Source organism: Thermobia domestica, chromosome 3 (genome assembly GCF_964235325.1).
Source record: "Thermobia domestica chromosome 3, izTheDome1.hap1.1, whole genome shotgun sequence".
NCBI classification, from domain to species: domain Eukaryota; kingdom Metazoa; phylum Arthropoda; class Insecta; order Zygentoma; family Lepismatidae; genus Thermobia; species Thermobia domestica.
Genome location: NC_137456.1, coordinates 236,355,987 through 236,377,987, shown reverse-complemented (window position 1 = coordinate 236,377,987; position 22,001 = coordinate 236,355,987). Strand labels below are relative to the sequence as shown.

General features: G+C 35.4%; 2 non-coding genes across 2 annotated transcripts; both read left to right on the top strand.

Moving 5' to 3' along the window:
* The first annotated feature begins 5,649 nt into the window (after positions 1 to 5,649).
* Positions 5,650 to 5,722, top strand: TRNAV-UAC (transfer RNA valine (anticodon UAC)). The gene has a single exon. It is a non-coding gene; the product is annotated as a tRNA-Val (tRNA).
* A 12,508-nt stretch (positions 5,723 to 18,230) lies between these two features.
* On the top strand, positions 18,231 to 18,302 carry TRNAA-UGC (transfer RNA alanine (anticodon UGC)). The gene has a single exon. It is a non-coding gene; the product is annotated as a tRNA-Ala (tRNA).
* The last annotated feature ends 3,699 nt before the right edge of the window (positions 18,303 to 22,001 follow it).

Sequence of the window (22,001 nt, the reverse complement as noted above, 5' to 3'; positions counted from 1 at the left end):
AAATTGCTATTGCATAAATATATACAGTACAGATGTTTTAAAAAGAATATCGTAACATTTAGAAATTATATACCGTAGTATATTTGTTGGTAGTTGAGTTAGTGCACTAACCGCGTTGGTGTAATAATACTGTTTGTTTTGGTGTTCCTCCGGGGTTCGATCCCCGAGGCTGGCCATCGTGACTGAGGTTATTATTTCACGGTTTCCCTTAGGCAAATGCTGGGATTGCATATTCTATATGGGCGGTAACTTCCTCTCTCATTACTTCTTCCTTTTCTTCCTCTGTTCCTTTCCCGGGTTGTGTACTCGTCGAGGGACGTCATCCCCCAGTCGCGTGAAGGGCCGATATAGCCGAACCTTCTGATGGGCTCATAAAAATTCAAATCTTATCCCATTCAGAAAGTTGATGGTCTAATACTACTTGGTGAACCTTAGCAACAATTTTTCAGCGCACAATTATTATTCACCGAGTTGAAATTTTGATTCACGTGATTATCGTTGCTTTACCAGCACAACAGAAAGCAAAGCAAACACTGACTAAATTCTCGGAAGGAGCACTCAGTTTGCGCATTAACGATCGCCTGAAGCCCCTAACTACTCAAATCACATAACGTTCACTTAGGCCTTGTAGGAGAGTGCTGAAACCTGTAAATCAGTCTGACATTGAAATAAAAGAGTTAACTTTGCGTTACTAAATCGTTTGCTGTTTATGTTGGGATGCAAGGAAATTTACATGCTACACATGTGTTCCTTACTTTATTTCTTACTTTATGTCTAACCGAAAAAGAACCCTTCTTGACACATGGTTAACATCATCAACAAAAAAAGTATCGAAAGATACGAGTCTTCCTGGTGTTTATGAAGAAAACTTAACCAACAACCAGTGCCAGCATTGGTACTGTACAGAAAATTCACAACAAAATGCATCTCAGAATTCTCTGCAATGTGCCTCACTTGAAGTACAGGATTCCACGAGCACTTCCAAGCAGCAAATTGAGCAAAGCGACAGGAAAATTACCCCAACACTCCCACAGAGCACTTGCCTAAAGAACCTGATGAAAGATCTTGTGTAACCGATCAGCGGCAAACGTTTGAAATTCATGTTTTAGAAAATAAAACTCAGCCGACTAAGGATTTCAATTTTTCACGAACTGCACGCCGCGCGGAATGGTTTCATACATTCCCTGGTTACATTATGATACAGTCAAAAAAATATGTTTTATTTTTATTGTATAAGGCATATCATTTGACAAGTAAAATACTGATGCAAGGAGCTGAATTGACTTTTCTCGCCAAAGGTTCAAGAACTGGAAAGAGGTCATAGACAGATTCAGAGCACATTAGAAAAGCGAACTCTATTGTCCGAATAATGTCCGTGTAGGTATTTCCAACACAGTTACACAGAGATAGAAATATGTATATAAAATGGTAAAAACTGTAGTTACAAACAGTCATTTTTTTGTAAGTAGTACAATTTTTACTATTTTATATGTTTTTAACTGTGATTTAAATGGTTGAAAATTTCTGCACCATACCAAAATCCAGCACAAAACTGGCACTGGATTAATTAATCTTTTGATGCAAGTCAAGATGCTTCTCGTAGATGGAAACCCTCACAAAACTGTTTACATCTGCATTATATTATTATTATTATTATTATTATTATTATTATTATTATTATTATTATTATTATTATTATTATTATTATTATTATTATTATTGTCCAACCAAATCCAATTGTCGGTACATTACGAACATATGTTCATATTATCTTACCTATGTTACATTCCCCAGTCTATTTTGAAGACTGGTTACATTCCCCAGTCTAGTTCAAAATCAGGTTGCCCCCCCCCAGCTGAAAAATACTTCCGACGCCACTGTTGGAGTATGTATTTCAAAGTTTAAAATATACAATTATTCTTCATCTTCATCTGTTTTAAGGATCATGAGCGGGTAATGATAAATTTATTTCTCGGCAAGAACATACGCACATATAAGAAACTATTCAATATGGCACATCAAAATATAAAGTAGATTACCTTCTTTGAAGAGACCTCATTTTAAAAATAAAAGGTAGGAAAAAGATAACAAATATTTTGATGTTGTCTACTTAGAAATTATTTCTACATAAGGAATAACATCTTTCTACTTGCAAAGCAATTCGTCAATTACTGTGTATAAAATGGATTTATTAAAGGTATTTAGCATCAACTCTCCAGTGACGGTATGTCTTGATCACTGAAAAACCAGAGGCGGTGTGCCTTCATCACAGAAAAACCAGAGGCGGTATGGTATACCACCGCATACCGTCTCACTTCGACCACTGGAAAGGACTTTATAAAGTTCATGGAGTACCTACCTACCTATGCACAGGCCAACGAACTAAATGTAAGGGCTTAAATATTAAATTACCAGTAAATAATTTTCTATATTATTATGCACTAGCATATAGGGGCCTATTATCCGCTTCACTGGGTTGAAATGAAACTTAAAATGCACAACTCCGTATCTCACGTGTTTAATATCCGTGATGCTGTTTTTGTTTTTAATGACATCGATTTAAACAGCATGGGAAAGATCATTGATCATCTCGGCGACCTCGAAAACCATGGATTCGACACTAATATTGGTCATTTTCGATCATTTATATATATTTCCCCCTCCCCCACGTTACGAGCCATGACATCGGAAGTGTGACCGTTCATCTCAGTGACCCCCAAAAATGTGGATTCAGCACTAATATCGATCATTTTCGATCATTTTTAAATATATCTTCTCCCCCTCCCCCAAATTGCGAGGTTGAATTTGAATTTAAACGGGATCGAAAGTATCACTGTTCATCTAAGCGACCCAGAAAACTATAAATTTGACTCTAATAGTGGCCATTTTCGATCATTTATATATATATATATATATATATATATATATATATATATATATATATATATATATATATATATATATATATATATATATATATATATTTCTCCCTCTCCCCCAAGTGGCGGGGCTGATTTTGGATTTAAACATGATTGAAAATGTCACTATTCATCTGAATGATTCCGAAAGCTATGGATTAGACAACAATATTGGTCATTTTCGATTATTATTATTATTATTATATATAGCTCCCCCTCCCGCTCCTACGTGCCGTTGCACACGGCATCAGAATTGTCACTGTTAATCTCAGATACTCCTAAAACTATGGATTCGACACTAATATTACTCATTTTTGATCATTTTAAAATGTTTATCCCCTCCCCTACGTTGTACCCTCCCCCTCCCCAACTATCAGGGCTGAACAAGGATTGAAACAGCATCAGAAGTGTCACTGTTTCTCTCGTCGACCCCGAAAACTATGAATTCAACACTAATATCGGTCATTTTTCATCATTTTTAAATTTCTCTCCTCCTCCCCTTCCCTACGTTGCATCGTCAAAGTAAATAGCCTAAAGCAGCGTTTCCCAACCTTTTTCAACTTGCGGCACACTAAGGGTCTAACTTGAATTCTCGCGGCACACTCATAATAATAATAATAATAATAATAATAATAATAATAATAATAATAATAATAATAATAATAATAATAATAATAATAATAAATAAATAAATAAATAATAATAATAATAATAATAATAATAATAATAATAATAATAATTATTATTATTATTATTATTATTATTATTATTATTATTATTATTATTATTATTATTATTATTATTATTATTAATTGTAAACACCGTCGTATTTTTTCTGTGATTACTGACCTTCCCACAGAGAATAAAGCTCGATCACTGGTTTTCCTCCATCGTAAATCATTATTCTTTTTTTTCATTCAAATTCAAAAATAGAAAACTATTCCAATGAAATATAGGACTCAGTCTTTTAAAAATACACTTTCTTTTTCGAAGACAGTATCCAACCTTTCACTAAGGAAGATCACTAAATTACAAACGAACAAACAAATCTCTTGTACTTTTAAAACAGAATGGCGGTAATTTGTATGAGTGGTTGCTTTGTCGAAAGGATAGAATGAGATTACGAAATAACCTGTAACAATAAAGAAGCAATAATTGTCATAACAATGATAATAAATACTTTTTTTAACATTAAAAATGTGCAGATAAGTAACACAGTGTGAAACTGATAATTTATTAATATGGTTAATATACGTCACAATTTTTAAACATTAATAAAATTCTGTTTTCGAAATACAATCTATGTAGTACTAATGTATGTACGATATATTACAATTACAGTATTTTTTCCATTGAAGAGGTTCATAGTAATGTGAAATTCAAATATACATATTTCCTGTCTTGAAATTTGGTTCCTATATAATTATTGTTTTCATTTCCTCGCGGCACACCAGCGGCCCATTCGCGGCACACCAGTGTGCCGCGGCACACCGGTTGGGAAACGCTGGCCTAAAGTAATCCCTGCCCTCAAATTTAGACCCTATGTATGTTGAAAATTTGATTGAGATCGGTTGGGTGGTTCAAGAGTGATGAAATCACGAAGGCAGTCATTTTATTTTTATTTTTTTACATATATCTCCCCCTCCCCCCTAGGTTGGCTCATCAAAGTGAAACGATAAAAAAACACTCAAGGCCCAATCCTCATATATGTTGAAAATTTGATCAAGATAGGTCGAGTGGTTCAGGAGTTTTTAAGTTTTAATTATTTTCTTATACCTCCTCCTCCTCCCCCAAACCCTCAGTTCTAACATCAAAGTGAATAGCCTAAAACCAGCCCAGCCTCAAACCTAATCTATGTTACAAATTTGATTGAAATCGGTCGGGCGGTTCAAGAGATTTAGAGTCACAAACAGTGATTTTCAATTATATATATCAATTATACGTGATACTTGTGTGCGTTGTGGTTCGTTGTTGTTAGTTATTCACAATACACACCTGAGCGTTACATACCAGTGAATAAGTAACATTCGCGACACATTGATTGAGAACCACAGTGTTAGGTTATGGATTATGTTCGACTTCGTTTCACTTACATTAGTACGGTACAGTGATTTGGCACGGCAGAGCTTATAGAACCCATATTTTATTCATTTCTTTCTGTTTCCAACTACTCTTATTACTTTATCTGTTTTGTTGTATTAAGTGGTCAGCAAAATTGCAGTGTTAGTCTTTTCGCTGAAAATATGCCATAAATACCGGGACTTCTTTCCATGTCCTTTCTCTTCTCTTTCCTGAGCTGGACCTTACTTGCCAAAAGACCATAAATATTAAAAAAAAAGAAAAAGAAAGAAAAAGAAAAAGAAAGAAAGAAAAACGAAACGAAAGGAAAGGCTACCAACTTTGCCCTCTTATGCATAAAATCCTGCGGACGTCCGTTTTAACATCAGGTCGTTTGCCTAACGTCACGCTCACAGAGTGACTTCACACTTTCACTCACTTAAATTCACGTGTCAGTTACCCTTTATGAGGTTAGAGTAAATTAAGCCAGATTATCGATAAAAGAAATTAAATCAATAAGGTTTTTTATCATGCGGAAAACAAAAGGATATATTGATGAGAAGTCCGTATAAGATAGTGTTACAACAATCATGCATTTACAGTAAACAGTGAAAAAGTTTTTATAGTGAGCTCCCAGCGAGGACTTCCACACGAGAGGGGATGCGTTCACTGTGGTTTCGTAGTGTAGTGGTTATCACGTCTGCTTTACACGCAGAAGGTCCCCAGTTCGATCCTGGGCGGAACCAGTTACTTTTTTTTCCCTTTAATTTTTTTTTCAACATCGTCAGTATGAGTGTTTATGGGACAAAGGTATTGCATTCGTCTTCAAATCACGCGGTAGTAGTTTTAATTTGCAACTGAAACCCAGAGAGCAGGCGCGTAAGACGATTCAAATCAACTTGTTTTATTTTGATTTTATTTGCAGTCATAATTATGATTCAAATGAAGAAACACAAGAACACTGTTGCAACTTTTTCGCTCTTCTTTCTAAAAGAAAAGTACGCTTATCCTCCTCACTGAAACTTAGTAGTTTGTTGGTATAAATGCGCTATGTAAAAATGTAAAATTAGCTCATGTAGCCATTCCAAAAATGGTCACTTCTCTCTGTTCTTGCTACGGGCCTCAGTACAATAACCTTTCGTTGGCTAAAAAAAGGAAAGTATCGGCCCGATCAAGCACGCTATCCAATCTGATAGTGTAAAAATATTGTAAATAAATAGATTATATACAGCAAGGGTTGCCAATTCTAAAAGAAAATACCGGCACCCCTTCAAAATTCCCAATATTATAGGCCTAAGTATGAAGTTTATCTCTATTCGGATGGGACCCATCCATGGAAAGAAAATGTACTATCGTGGACAAAAAAGTGCATTAGCACCTGTATTCTGCTAGAAAAATAAGTAAATTTCCTTTTTTTTTTTTTTTTTTTTTGAGGTACAGATAATTACTTCAAGATTCATAATATAATTATGTATGTATATGAAGTTGTTAATGCAAATATTTCAACGAAATATGGCATCCTGTTGTCCTAAGCACGAAAGATATATATATATATACATGGGCGGCGATTAGGGGGGGCAAAAGGGGGCAGTTGCCCCCCCACTTTTTTGAAGTGACCCATTAATGTATATAGTTTCTTCTGAAAATGTAAAGTTTTTGTATGTATTACTGGCTCATAGAGAAAAAATGTGACATATAACAGTTGGCGTTGCGCCTGTGGAGTTAAGAAAGCTACAGGAATTGCGTTGTAATTGCCACGGAAAATGGTCCAAAAATTAACCTATTGGAGTGCAACAATTCCAGTGTACTTTCATTTCTTCTTACGAGGGCTCGATATATTAGTCAGCTGCTTTGAAACTAATTGAAAGAACATTTTGAAAAAAAAAAAATCACAACTTATTCTTTAATTGCCAATTAAAAATTGACAGTTCGTAAAATGTCTTTTCTTCTTTCTAATAGTAAGGAATATTCAATTAAAAGTGAGTAATAAGAAACAACTTCTTTTTCACATTGTTTAAGAGTTATGTGCTGTGTTTAGGGTGTACGAGTGTATATACTCGTACAAATAAATTTACTGCATTCGATATAATTCTAAGTTTTAGAATTATTTTGTATAACTGGAGTGTGGAGTGATTCTAACTATTGTTGTGTTTTGATGTGTTCCAAGGAAGTGAACACTGACCAGAATTTGTACTTGCAAAAACGGGACACATACAAATCGGCGACGAAGATGGGTAAATATCTGACTTCCAGATTGCATTTTGGGACTCAGAATTCTTGTCAATTTACAAAATACACAATTATGAGTGATAACACAGCGTTTCTAATTTAAGTACTACCCAACAATACTTTTAACTACTAATAAACTACTTACCTCATTATTGAATATCTGTTATTCTTACTATATCATCTAGCGTAACTTTCACTAATATTTTTGGGATGAATGGATCTTCTTTAGTTTTCTGTTTGCACTCAACAGTTTGTAGAAATTGGTGCAAGATTGATCAAAATTAATCTTACTGATCAGCACAGCTTTCAAAGTATCTATAGACAGTTGTTTTTTCTCACTTGTCCACAAAACACTCATGTGCGAAAATACACGTTCAGTTGGAGCATTAGTCCCGAGTAAACAGTGAAGGAATTCCACGACTTTTACAAAATTTGACTGTCCCGGCTAAAAATTGATGTCTGGTCACCTTGAATGGCAACGAGCATGTTTCGGGAAGCTGCAAAAGTATTTTTTTTTTTTTAATGACGTAGCATACGCTTGTAGTATTTACTCTCTTTCTAAGAGTAATAACATAGGTCTACATTTAATAGCATGTGTGGAATTAAAAATATAAGTTGTTCATTAATCGAGTTTCAATATAACTGTTTCAAAACAAGCCTCATTATTCATTACTATGAATAAAATTATCATATCTATTCATTTGTTTTGCAAATTTATTAAATAATCTGAAAAAATGAAATCTTTAAGTTTTACGTCCCACGGTTATGCCGGTTAGGCTAAAGGAGACGGTGATGATGAGTAATGAATGAAATGGTGGAATGAAGAAAGTGGAGGAAACGGGAAAACCCCGAGAAAACCCACGCACACGGTGTTTGTCCACCACAAAGTTCACTTGGCGAGGACTGGGATCGAACCCGGGACCCCTAGCACCAGAGGTGAACGCTCTACCACTGAGCCACCGCGGCCCCTTAATAATCTGATCACACAACAGAGACGGATCTAGAAGGTAAAAACCTGGGGGGGGGAGACAGACTTCAGACTATGATAGGTATATCATGTTTAGTATAAACTTTCAAAAAAATATAAATAATAGCTTAAATTATTTTTGTCGCTCAAAAAACAGGCAGGCCTAGGCCCCCTGGTCCGGGGCTAGATCCGCCACTGTCACACAATTTTCCAGACAGAATTTTAAGATATTCATGAGGAAGGAATCAAATCTCTTCTTACACTTTTGTTGTTTAAGAGTACAAAGTGCTAGTACCTACTTGCGTTGCTCTTGTCAATTTACTTAATATACGGTATTTTAACTAAAAGAGAAAGTATCCTATTACTTATACAACCTTTCGTCCAACAGTGTTAGAAACAACCAGGAAAACTAACATTGATATACAAATATTGAGATCATGTCTTGCCCCCCCACTTTTAACGTCCAATCGCCGCCACTGTATATATATATATATATATATATATATATATATATATATATATATATATATATATATATATATGTAAAACTTCCAATCAGTATGATAGTAGTTTAGTTGTATAAATTATATTTCCCCTCTATGCCATTACGAGATTTGTCCAGTAATGTTTCTTGTAAATTCAAAATGTACTCCTTTTAAAAGCCTAATGTCATAAACTCTGGAAATTCCCTTCTGCAAATCTATAAAGGGTACCTTAAGAAAATAACTAAAAAGTTCTAAAGAAAAATCTCAATTAAAAAAAGTTTACCGATATTCGAAATTTGAATTTCTGATTAAATGTCCTGATTTCCTTTAATAGAAATATCATATCAAAATTATGGAATGCCGAACAATTTTTCGGAAAATGTCTAACTTTTCATTTAAAACCTGGACTTTTTTAAATTTTGAAAACAGTTTACCTTATAATTTTTGTGTTGACATTGTCGAAGCTGATTGGTTACAGGAACACAATGATGCTTGCCCGCAGCTCTCTGTTTTGACAAAAGTGCATTATGTTCGTGCAACAAATATTTGTCAAATTCTTCACAAATCAAGTGTTTCAAATTAAATTTAGCACATTGCTCCCTTTATCTGACTCATCCTTATGCAATTCATTTAATTTGTTCGAAAGCGCAACACTTGTGGTATCGACATTTGCGGTACTTCGAGTATCAACATTTGTGGTACTGGGACATTTGCGGTGCTGTTCGAAATAACTTATTCTCCAAGCTAAGAGAGGATATTTTCGGATGTTCAGTTAGTGGATAAGCACACAGTATTAACTGCTGCACAAATACTAAGTTTTATAACATTGGCGTAGCCAGCAAGTTGTTCTAGGGGAGAATAATGTGACCTTTTCAGGAGACTCGGGCTTTTTGCATACTAAAAACCTTCTTTCAGAATATGAAAGTGAATATATATTAGGATACATGGTAGACACACCTGAAAGATCTAAACAAATGCATGTTTGTGATTGGCCAAAACTTGAAAATGTAAACAAATTCTCATCTCTGATTGGTCAAATCCCTGTCCATGATATTTAAAGGAAACTTCTAGAAATATTTGTATATTTTTTTGTTTCTCTTATAGCTTTCATTAAAGTTTTCCAATAACTATTTGCCAGTATTTACTCAAAGTTGAAATAGAATATTCTTCTTTTTTCGTTTTTAACATATTGAGATATTTGTAATTAGGACCTGCGGAGTGATTTATCACAAGTCCTCATTTTGTACACAGTTGCCCATTGTTATGAGCGTGTTTAGGGATTTTTGGTCAGATTTAACTCAAAATAAGTATAAGAAACAAAGATTAACGTTCAATGAATTAGTAATTTATTTTCATGATTTATAATAGAGTTCTATTAGTACATTAGAGGTAAACACATAACAGCCTAAGTTTTGAAACAAACACAATGTATAAAATTTAGACACAGTACTACATACAGTTAATAATGAATAGGGGTTTCGATTACTGTGATAGTTTCCATTAGGTGGCTCATGTGAACTCCTCTTATATATCCAAAATCAGCCAACCAGAATGAATCACATAATATTAGGGTATGCTATCTCCATACCCATCCCTTTTATTATTATATTCATTCTAATTTGGATTAACGAGAGTGAAACTGATGCTTTTAGTTCACCTTCCATGGTGTGTACCGCAAATGCCCTACTGTCTAAGAGAAAGTTTTAAACAGTACCGCAAATGTCCCAGAAAAATTCGTTTTCTGATTGTACCGCAAATGTCCTGATACCCATTTGTTCGCTGAGAGTTGATTAGAGAAGATACGCTTCAATCGCTGTATTATTGCTTGGAATTTCAAAATAAACTTGATAATATAAAGAAGTTGACTGAATATTTCAAAGCTATGCTTACTTCTGAAAGTTTGATACCCTTGCTCCTCAAGAGATTAATTTCGATCTAGGCCTACATCAGAAGTTCATAGTAGATCAGGGCCACAGCAGGACTAGTCATAAATGTACTCGCACATAGAGGCCGACTTTGGGGGGCAGGATACTTCTTCCCTCCAAATATTTAAAAGTGGGGTCCTCGCCCCCCAATATAATCCGGTCGAGGAAGAATTAACAAAGAGGAACAAGAATTTCTGTCCTAAACTTCATCGTGCCTTTAATTCAATATTAGGAACAGCCTTGTTATTCGATAGAAAACTCATTTTTCAAAATGGTGTTGAATAGAGCACTGAAGCTTCAACTAACACTCTGGCAGCACTGATGTGACAAGTGAAAGTCAATTCAGTGCAAATTTTGCAGCGGAGGAGCGGACCGAGATCTGGGGTGGGTGAAGAAGGGAACCTTCATCAAGCACTTTATAAAAAACGACTGAATATGATGTATGTATTCATTGTTTAGAGCCCCCAATATTTTCTTTTCAAGTCGGCACCTATGTACTTGCATATACTAAATTACATAATGCAACCTGTCTTACAATTTCTATAATTTCTTATTTAAAAAAAAAAAAGAAAAAGAAAGAAAGAAATGCGCCGATCAGTATCTAGCCCTTATACATTATACATTTTTAAAATACGCTATCAATGTTCCTTTCTTCATGTTCGTCCACAACAATGCGTTTTTTTATTATTCTTTTACAAGTATTTTTAATTCAATTGTTAATTGACAACAATTATTTTTTTAAAAAATCTCAATTTTCACAGCAAACATCGTGACATTTAATCGTTAAGAGTTTGTATTGAGCAGACGAATCTAGTTTTGAAGTCACCTATTCAAAAACTTTTAAGTATATCTTTAGCCTTTTGAAGTTAACAAAAAAAAAAAAAATCTTGAATTTTATTAACTTTGGGTTTCTTTAAGGAAATCTTTCTGGGGAGGCTATTTTCGGATGCATAAAGGAAAGGAATGGTTCGAATTACTCAGAGGAGTATTTATAAAAGCCTAAAGGGTTAGAGATTCATGTGGCGCGAAAAAAACCTACACTTATTATTATTATTATTATTATTATTATTATTATTATTATTATTATTATTATTATTATTATTATTATTATTATTATTATTATTCAACATACAATACATAGTGTTATAATCAGAGCCGTAGCTAAGGGGGGCGAGCGGTGCGGTCGCGCCGGGCGCTGATAGCGAGGGGGCGCCGAACGAGCGACAAGAAAGAAAAGGTGTCGGAAAAAAGTAAACGACGCGGCGCCCTCTAAAAGAAATGGCGCCCTATTAAATGAATATTGTTGTCGATTTGCAAAGAAATACACTTGTTAAAAATTTTCTTGCTCGCTCCGCACGCAACTCAAACATTACAATGACAGTCACAACAAGTTTTTACTTATTACTTAAAGAAAGTTATTGTATATGATTTGTTAATGACGTTGTGATATACAAGGTATCGAGTATAGTGTACACAGGTGTGTTTTCAAAATCGGAAACGGTCAAAGTCTGAAATACGTGTTCAGCGTTGTGATGGTGATCAGTTTGCTTAGTTAATCACGCTTTTCTACTCAATGGGATTAATCACGATGGTGAGAATGAAAGTATGAACATGAGAGGAGTGAAGGAACATACGCAAGCTGCTGTTTGCGCGGGAATATTAAAAATGAGGGTAAATAAGGGGAATAACATATTCGAAATTGTAGAGTAGGGGCTAAAAGGGTCAGAACTTAACCAACGAATTTCGTATTTTTCAAAGACTAACCACTACATTAAAAAAAAAAAAAACTCCATTGACATATGAAATGCATCTAATTTCAAGCAATTTATTGGGATTATTTCTCCATCAACTACTTGTATGTTTTCTGTGCACACGTATCAGTTGTGCTCTCTTTTATCTTTCTTATTGTTAATTGAAACCAAAACGTAAACCTTCTGAATTTTCGCTGTATTTCAAAAAAATATCTTCTTTTATAGTGAAAGAACCAACTCTATGGCCTATAGAAACTGGTGGTTCATAAAACCTCTCCAATGACTTCTGTCCTTAACCAACTGAATCCAGTTTCTACTTTGTATTTCTATTTCTGCGAGATTCATCTTAATATTGTCCTTCCATCTGCATCTACGTCGTCTTCCTAATGCACGTTTTCCGATTGGATTTCCTGTCAAAACTTTGAAAGCGCTTCTGCTTTCTTCCATTATCGCTACATGACCTGCCCACCTGGGCCTCCTAGATTTGATGACCCTAACAATGTTTGGTAAAGAGTGTAAATTATGAAGTTTCCCCGATTCCCAATTGGCGGTATTCTTGGGTCCGAATATTTGTGTCAGGATTTAATTCTCAAATATTTTCAGTTTGCATTCTCCCCTTAAAGTAAGCGACCATGTTTCGCAAAATACAGAGCAACAGGCATGGTTATCGTTCTATATATTTTGATTTTCAAATTCCTCGACAGAATTCGCGACGACAAAAGATTTTGACCTGAATAATAACACAAACTTCCTGCTTTCAGTCTACATTTAATTTCTTCGTGGATATGATTTTGGTCTATTAATATTGATCCTAGATATTTGAAAGCATCCACTTTATCGAAAATATTATTTGATACTTTGACGCATCCATAATAATTTGCAGTACTATAATTCCAGTGAACTTCCATGTAAATATTTAGTTTTCTCTGCATTTACTTCTAAACCCATGTCCCTGCAAGCGTTTAATAAGATCTCTGCATTTCTTTCTAATGTTCTTCTATCTTCTCCTACCAGATTTACATCATCAGCATACGCCATAATCTGGTGAATACCATACAGTTCTAGACCCTGATTGCTATCTTTGATTTTCCTTATAGCATAGTCTAGAATAAAGTTGAATAATAACGTCGACAACGCATTTCCTTGTTTCAGGACATTCTTGACGAAGCTCGTGGACAAGAATTTTCCACTCTGACTTTACTTTGGGATTTGTTAAAACACATCTAAATTAATCTAACTAGCTTTTTTTTTTTCGGTATTCCAAATTCTGCAAGAATGTTGTATAATATTTAACTCCTAATAGAATCCTAAGCCTTTCTAAAATCAATAAATAATTGATGTACCGAGGTAATGCATTCCCATTTCGTTTCGAGTAATTGTCGAATGGTAAATATCTGGTCCATAGTTGATTGATTTCGTCTAAATCCACACTGATAATCTCCAATAATTTCATTTGCGTATGTGATCAATCTTGTTAATAAAATATTTGAGAGGATTTTATAGGATCTGGAAACAAGAGAAATGCCTCAAAAATTATTACAATCCGCTTTGTTGCCTTTCTTGTGAATTGGAACAATGATTCATTCTTTTTACTTTTCTGGTAATTCCTCCTTGTTCCAAATAAGGAGAATCTTGTTCCACAATTTCCCCCTATAGCTACAATTAACTCAGCCAGAATTTCGCCTATACCCGGAGATTTGTGTTTCTTTAATTTCTTTATTGCAATTTCTGCTTCTGTTCGGCTAGGTTCTGAAATTTATGGTTCTGCTGTGCATTTTCCTTGCCCCACGAACATTAGCTTTTGGCAGTGTGTTAACCAAATCGTCAAAGAAATATTTCCATCTATTCAAGGTGCTATCTGTATCAATGAGAATTATTCCCTCCTCTCTCTTTAATATATACGCGCGAGGTTGATACCCTTTCTTAAATTCGTTGATGCCCTTGAATGTGTCTCAATTTTTTTCTTTAACTATTAACTTCAAGTTCATTAATGTAAGCTTTCAAAAAAATCGCGTTTCTCTCTTTTAAACATTTTGGAAGTTTCCTGTCTGATATCAACGAAATTTACTGTAGTTATATCGTTCGGATTTTGTAGCCAACGCAGTTTCGCCTATTTTTCCTTCTCCGTTGCTTTCGTGCATTCTTGCTCGAATAATGATTTGTTCCTACGTATTTCCGTGTGCCCCAATTTTTCTCTTGCTCAAATTTTAATGCTATCCATAATTTCAACCCACGTATTCTCAACATTAGAGCTCTCAAAGCATTCTAAAATCGAGAATCTGTTACACTTCAACTTGGTATTCCCCTCTCGCCTAGATCTCCTCTAATTTCTTTAAACTAAACCTCTCCGTTTTCAGATGTTGAATATTCTCTTTATTCAACGATAATCTCATTCTCTTGTTATCGCTGCTAACAGATAATGATCAGTTTCACATTCGGGTTCTCTGAACGAGCGAACATCAATTATGCTAGGCTGCCTTCTTCTATCTACTAAAACGTGATCAATTGGATTGTGTAGGTTCATGTGTATTTATGAACGTCGTGATGTGGGAATTCTGTTCTTTTCACGATAAAGTTTTTGGATATTCCAAAGTTCACGAAACTAACCCTGTTGTCATTACTTTTCTTATGCAGAATTTCTTTCTTTATAACCGGTTTGAAAACACCCTTTAGTCCTACCTTCGCATTGAAATCCTCTAATAGAATTTTCATATAGTATTGCGGAAATTGGTCGAATACCCGCCATACTATCTCAAAAAGTGTCTTTTATATCGGCATCCTTATCTTCTGTTGGGGCATATACATCTAAAACAATACCGATAGTATCACACCACCGACCCATGAGAGTAAGAAAGTCTATCATTAACAAGTTCAACCCGTTTAATTGCTGATATTAAAAGAATCGAAATTAAAATGGTATTTGTGTGGTCACATACAGAATAAATTACAAAAGTTTACAATTATTAGTGGAAATTAATGCTGTCACCCATTTTGAACATTTTAAATGTATGATTTCTAATGTACTGAAATTTCATTTCTTATCGATAGTATGATAATATAATATGAAGTCACGGGGGGGGGGTCAGTGGGTCATGGTGGGTGGTGGGTCAGTGGGTGGTGGGTCACGGTGAGTGGAGGGTCAGTGGGTCGTGGGTCAAGTTTGTGGGGGGCGCCGAAATCTCTAGCTATGGCTCTGGTTATAATAGAACCAAAATTTCTTCTATTTTGGATAAGGCCAACGTCTCCGAAACAAAAAATCCTAAATACGACGCTGGCGTTACTGTTTTAAAATAACGAAGTTGACAAAAGAGTTTTACTCTACAGACAGAATACAACATAAAAAAATAAAAGATAAAAATGCTACTGTTTTGTTTTTCCTTATTTAAAAAAAAACGAAGAACATGCAAATGTGTTCAAATGATTACTAAATATATTTGTAAGTAGTAAATAATTAAGGTTGTCATATCACTTTTTATTTAAAGAAAAAAAAAAGAAAGCAGTACACTTAATTATTTGATCATTTTGTTTAATTAATTTATGAACATCAAAGGCCCTTTCTAACACCAATTAGGCCTATATTTAGCAACGGTCTTCATTAGGCTATTTATCTACTGATTTGGTATCTCTCAGCAAGCAAGAATTTTGGAACGATTTTAAAAAATGGATCAAAATAATTTTAGGAATCTTGGGCAAGAATTTTAGGAATGATAAAAAATGGATCAAAAGATTGCGATCTTGGCCAAGAATTAGTTTTTGGATCAGGGTCCACAAAATTTTTGAACAGCCCCTAAAAAGAGTTTTCTTATTTTCTACGGAATAAGCACATCATACTGAGTCAAGTGATAGTTTGGGTTTGGCTACATTATATGTAGTTCTCCAGACATAAGGCCTACAAGAATATTTTTGATTGAAATATCTTCGATCTTTTTATCCAATAAGCAAATTCACTACCTTTACCGGAACTAGTCAGTAACTACAGGACAAATGTGGTCCAACACAACCTTCATACAGGATACGAAAATTGAATGTAAAATACAGGACAATCGTATATACTATAGGACGCCTCCTGGCAATTCTATAAATAATAAATCTTATTATTATGCAAAACACCTAATTCACCACACCAAAACACACTCGTGATATCTCAAATTGAATAGCACACAAAACAATTTTAGTTGGAACTGGACTTAATATCTAAAGCTTTACAAAGTAACATTCCATTACAACAAGTCAAATTACAGTAATCAGCCACAAAACTATTTGCAACTTTTATATATATAATCAGGCCCGCATCCAAGGGGATCAAGGGAGGACGCCCCCCTAAATTTTTACTGGACCCCTAAAATTTTCACGATAGGCTTGCAAATGAACTATAATATGGTGATGAAATATAATATGTTTGGATCGGGTCCCCCCTAACTTCTACCGCTCCCCCTACATTTTGGGGCTGGTTACCGGGCTGCATAGAATCTATATGGTTATCTACATTTTATTGCAAATACATAATCTATTAAATTTATTACCAGATAATTTATGTACCAGAGATTTAAATCTAGCAAAAAATATAATTGCTATTTTACTTATCATGTAGGTAATAACTCTTGCAAAGACATTTCTTTAACCAAGCGGGGTCTTACTTTTGTCTTTTGCATGGATATAACTAAAGAACCTGCATTAAAACATTCCTCTCTTTGGAATACTATTTCTCCTTCAATAGAAATCCTCATACAGTGGTCCAAATAAGTCTCCGAGATGATTTAATATAATAGTGGCGTCATAATTCTATTAATTGTATTTAACAGTAGATGTGGTTTAGTCCATCACATGCGCCCCGACTACGTGGATGCTTCGGGGTTCCGGCACCCACACAAATAATCTTGTGGGTGCGATGCACCCGCAAGATTTTGTTTGGATCCGGGTTTGAACCCGTTTCTCTTGCGTTTAAGTCAGCCGTACTACCAACTGAGCTAGGGCAGTCCAACTTATTCTTATCGTACCGGTATATTTTACTTGATCACAGCACAGCCCTTTATAACACTGTTTATAAAAAATTTTAACTAAAAATAAATCAATGAAATATCGAGACTTCCCTGAAAACATAGGCCTATAAGCTAACATGTCCCGCCATTGATATGCACCCACATAAATTTTGGAAAATCGGCGCCGTTGGTCCATCATAACCTAGAGCTGAATTTATGTCAATGTTGGTCATTCACACTTACTGGTGCAAAGAATTTGAAGGCTTTTACAGCGGCTTGTAAATGATCTACATATAGGGCCTATGTCTTGAAAATGAAGATTTCTGACACTTGACTTTTTATCAGCTGAAGTTTCAAACAAGGAACGTAAAATTTAAACGCAATCTATCGCGTCTCTATCACGTACTGTATTACTGTGTTTGTATATTTAAGAAATATTTCCAAACATTTTTGCTTTTCTACATGGTTTTCTTTTAGTATACCAATCATAGATTTAATAATTTTTTTCTGTGTGTGTGCAGGAGGAGGGGGTAAATCTCAAAGTCTGGAGGACCTGAACATATCATGAGAAACTCAACGTAAACGTAATAGCACAGAGAAAATAACAAGAGATTTGTTTTCAGAAATTACTTTGCATTTGTTTTTAATTAGTTCGAGATTTCAGGTTTAAGATTTCAGTAATTGTTTAGGTTAAAAAAAAAGTCACTAGTAATAATAATGCTTTATATATACAAATATAAAAGTAACTTAGTGTGAGTAATATTGAAAATGGAATTTATTCTTCTTCGGTGTTCTAAGTATTGAATTATTCGATAAACCTAGAAACATTTTTTAACTCTTTTTGTCGCCGCAGTACCAATAGGAAAGAACGACATATCCGCCATAATGACTCCTCTGCAGGAGATGGAAACAGTCGTGGGGGATGTAGCTCAGTGGTAGAGCGTTCGCTTTGCATGTGAAAGGCCCCGGGTTCGATCCCCGGCATCTCCATTTTTCATCTTTTATATTTTTCTTTCCAGCTAAAAATGAAAGTATCTTATGTATGTATTTGATAATTATACACCATCTCTGTTAACAAAGAAACTGGAAATGAGTCTTTGGTTTAAATTAGGTCCAAAACCTAAATCTAGGGCAGTAGTTTGTAACTTCGCGGACGTGAAAGGCGAGCAAAGTTTCAATCTAGTGAGTGACAGAAATAACATATGAAATTATGAATAAAGCGTCACTTATAATGGTCATTTACAATTTAGCTTTTGCAAACATCACAGACGTTACATGTTCGACATGTTTTTGTAGTTTAAAGGATGGAGGCATGAAAAATGAATGGCGTGCCAGGTTAAAAAAAAAAAAAAAAAATAGCTTCTATTCTTTTGAGATAGAATAATAGTATATGTATGGGTTGCCCTTCAGAAATTCTCATATTGCTGTACCTATTTTCACAAGTTAACACAGTTAAAAGTTCAGAACAAAGTAGGTTGAACAGGTGAGTCAGGGCAAAGCACGGGCATATTGGCATTAATTTAATTTATCTAATAACAAGCGGTTTGCATAAACGAACATGTACGCAAAGTATGGTGAAGGTAAAGTTCGCCCATCCCCACTCTCTTGCGAGATAGGCCATGAAGGTGCAAGGGCTGTGTGTGGACACATAAAGCCTCCATACTCATCGATGCAATGATTCTATGGGTAACCAGGGTTATTGGGGTCAACATTTGTCCGAGTCAAACAGGTCTCAGGCCCATAGCTAGGGTGGCTCAGGCCCTCTACGACTACTTTCAGTGCCCCTGAAACTTTCAGTTGTTTGTTAGTATGCATGAATTAATGTAGTGAACTCACGTTAGCCCCCCTCCAAAAATATGATCTCGCCCTCTCCTTGTCTGGCTACGAGCCTGCCGAGTTTAAGCATCACTTCTCAGTCTCGGACTGACCTGCATGCTCGTATCCACGAAGGGTCTAGAGCAGCGTTTCCCAACCTTTTTCAACTTGCGGCACACTACGGGTGTAACTTGAATTCTCGCGGCACACTCATAGATATTATTATTTGTAAATATAAAATACTGTGGTATTTTTTTCTGTGATTACTGATCATCTCCTCACAGAGAAGAAAGCTCGATCACTGGTTTCTTCCCGTGGTAAATCATTATGCTTATTTTTCATTCTTATTTAAAAATAGAAAACAATTGCAATGAAATATTGGACTCAGGTTTTTAAAACTAAGCTTTCTTTTTCGAAAACTGTATCGAACTTTTCACTAAGAAGAAAGATCATTAAATAACGAACGAACAAACAAATCTCTTTTAGTTTTAAAACACAAATGTAGGTGATTTGTATGCATGTTTGCTTTGTCGAAAGGATTAAATGATATTTTAAAAGTTATGAAATAGTCTGCAGCAATAAAGAAGCAATAATAGTCATAACAATGATAACAAATAATTTTTTCAATATTAAAAATGTACAGAAAAGTAACATGGTATGAAACTTAAAGTAGTAGATTCATAGTAGAGGTTCATGGTAATGTGAAATACAAATATACATTTTTCCTTTGTCTTGCAATTTGATTGCTATAGAATTAACAATTTGTTTCGATTTCCTCGCGGCACACCAGCAGCCCATTCACGGCACACCGGTTGGGAAACGCTGGTCTAGAGGGCCCGGGACCCCCTAAATTTTTACTACCCCCGTAAAATGTTCGCGGTAGGCTTGCAAATGAACTATAATATGATTGGATCTGCTCCCCCCTTGCTTTTGGGTTGGTTACGGGCCTGCTGACCTGCCGACCTAGCAGTAGAGATATGCACAGGCTCGGGTCGAGCCCGCGGGCTGAACTCGGGCTTACAAAGCATATATCACTTCGGGCCTTAATTTTTTAAATATACAAGCATATTTCTCGGGCCTTTTCGGGCATAACTTTGTAAATATACTATACAACGATATTTATTGGTCCATTCTTTCTGGAGAACTTTTAAAGTACAACTGCAAAATTAAACCTCTGATTGCTGTAAATGAAAATACAATTTTGCGTTAATGATTAAGTTTCTGTAATTCGGGCTTATTTCGAGTTCATTTGATTATCACACGAGCTCGGGCGGGGCTTAAGCCTAAATGCTAATACATATTAACAGATATTTCGGACTCGGGTCTGGCCTCACATTATGAACTTACGGACCGGGTCGAGCCCGGACTAAAAATTCCGGCCCGATCAGACGTCTACCAAGCATACCTGGTGGTCCGGAAGCAGTGGAAATTTCAGATGTAGGCCTATTTTATGGTGAATTAGTGATAATGATTTTTACTGCTCCAACCAAAAGAAAAGTAATTTTGTGGGACCTTGAAGAGTTGAGAAAAATACTCAAAAAAATGCATCGTGTCCAGTATTGTACTGTATGGGGCAGAAAGATGGACATTATGCAAAAATGATGAAAAATGACTGGAAGCTTTCGAAATGTGACTGTGGAGAAAAATGGAAAGAGCTGGATCGAGCGGAAAACGAATGAGATGATATTAGAAATGGTGGGAGAGAAAATAATAATTTTAGATATTATTGAGAAGAGGAATGGAATCTGGTTGAGACATTGGCTGAGAAGGAACTGCATCATGAGATACGTGATGGAGAGGGTATGGTGGCAAGAAAGAGAGGAAGAGAGCGAAAGAGACTACAATTGATTGATGGTATCAAAGCAGAAAAATCATCTGTCAAGAAATCAAGACGAAGAAGTTAGCGGAAGACTGTGGAGCATAGAAGCTTCTCAGTTGTGGCAAGTGGCGTGCCAAAAATGGCAGAATAGCTATGACGATGATGACTATCGCAGCTCGAATATTCACGTCTTTGATTCCCAGCCTTGACTACTTTAAATATAATTTCATTTTTATTCGTATTTCTACTATAGGCCAACTGAAAAATAATAGATTGTACAGAAAGATTTAATGAAACACTGGTCGGGTTCAGCTTCATCTCTATACACTACACAAATGTTTTACTCTGTCAATCATTTTTTTTGTGATCCTTCATAAAAAAAACATGTAGCGTTTCTTTTCTGTGATTTCCACGCCTTCATACTCTTATGAACCTTGTAGTTATCTTTCAGTGGAATGTTTTGACACAGACGCATACAACAAGAAAAAATTATATATTTAGTGAGAAGAGTGAGAGAGAAAGAGAGAGAGGAAATAATTTTGTTATAATTAGTACTATATTAACAGCCTTATACATACTATTCATATATATAGTAATGTTTTGTCGTCTCTGGATCTGTCTGATTCATACCGGGTCATGGGTCTGTCCGAGTCACCGGGTCTGATGGATCAAAGGTCTGACGGATCACGGGTCACGAAAATTCAGCACTGCATGGAAGTGATGTTGTCATGACTACACTTCGGGTCTCTTTACTTCCTAGGTAAGCTCAGGTATTCATTGAGCTGAGCGAAGCGAAGCTCTTATACTCGGGTTAGCCGTTTGGTTGTCCGCGAACTCCTCCTAGACCGTTCGGCCGATCTCAACCAAACTTAGCACGCTGATAGAGTATGTCGTGCTGAGTGACAACATAGGTCGAAATAAAAAATCCGATGTACCATCGAGGAATAATCACCGAAAAACGCTTCCTCCTAGACCGTTTGGCCGATCTCAACCAAACTTAGCACGCTGATAGAGTATGTCGTGCTGAGTGACAACATAGGTCGAAATCAAAAATC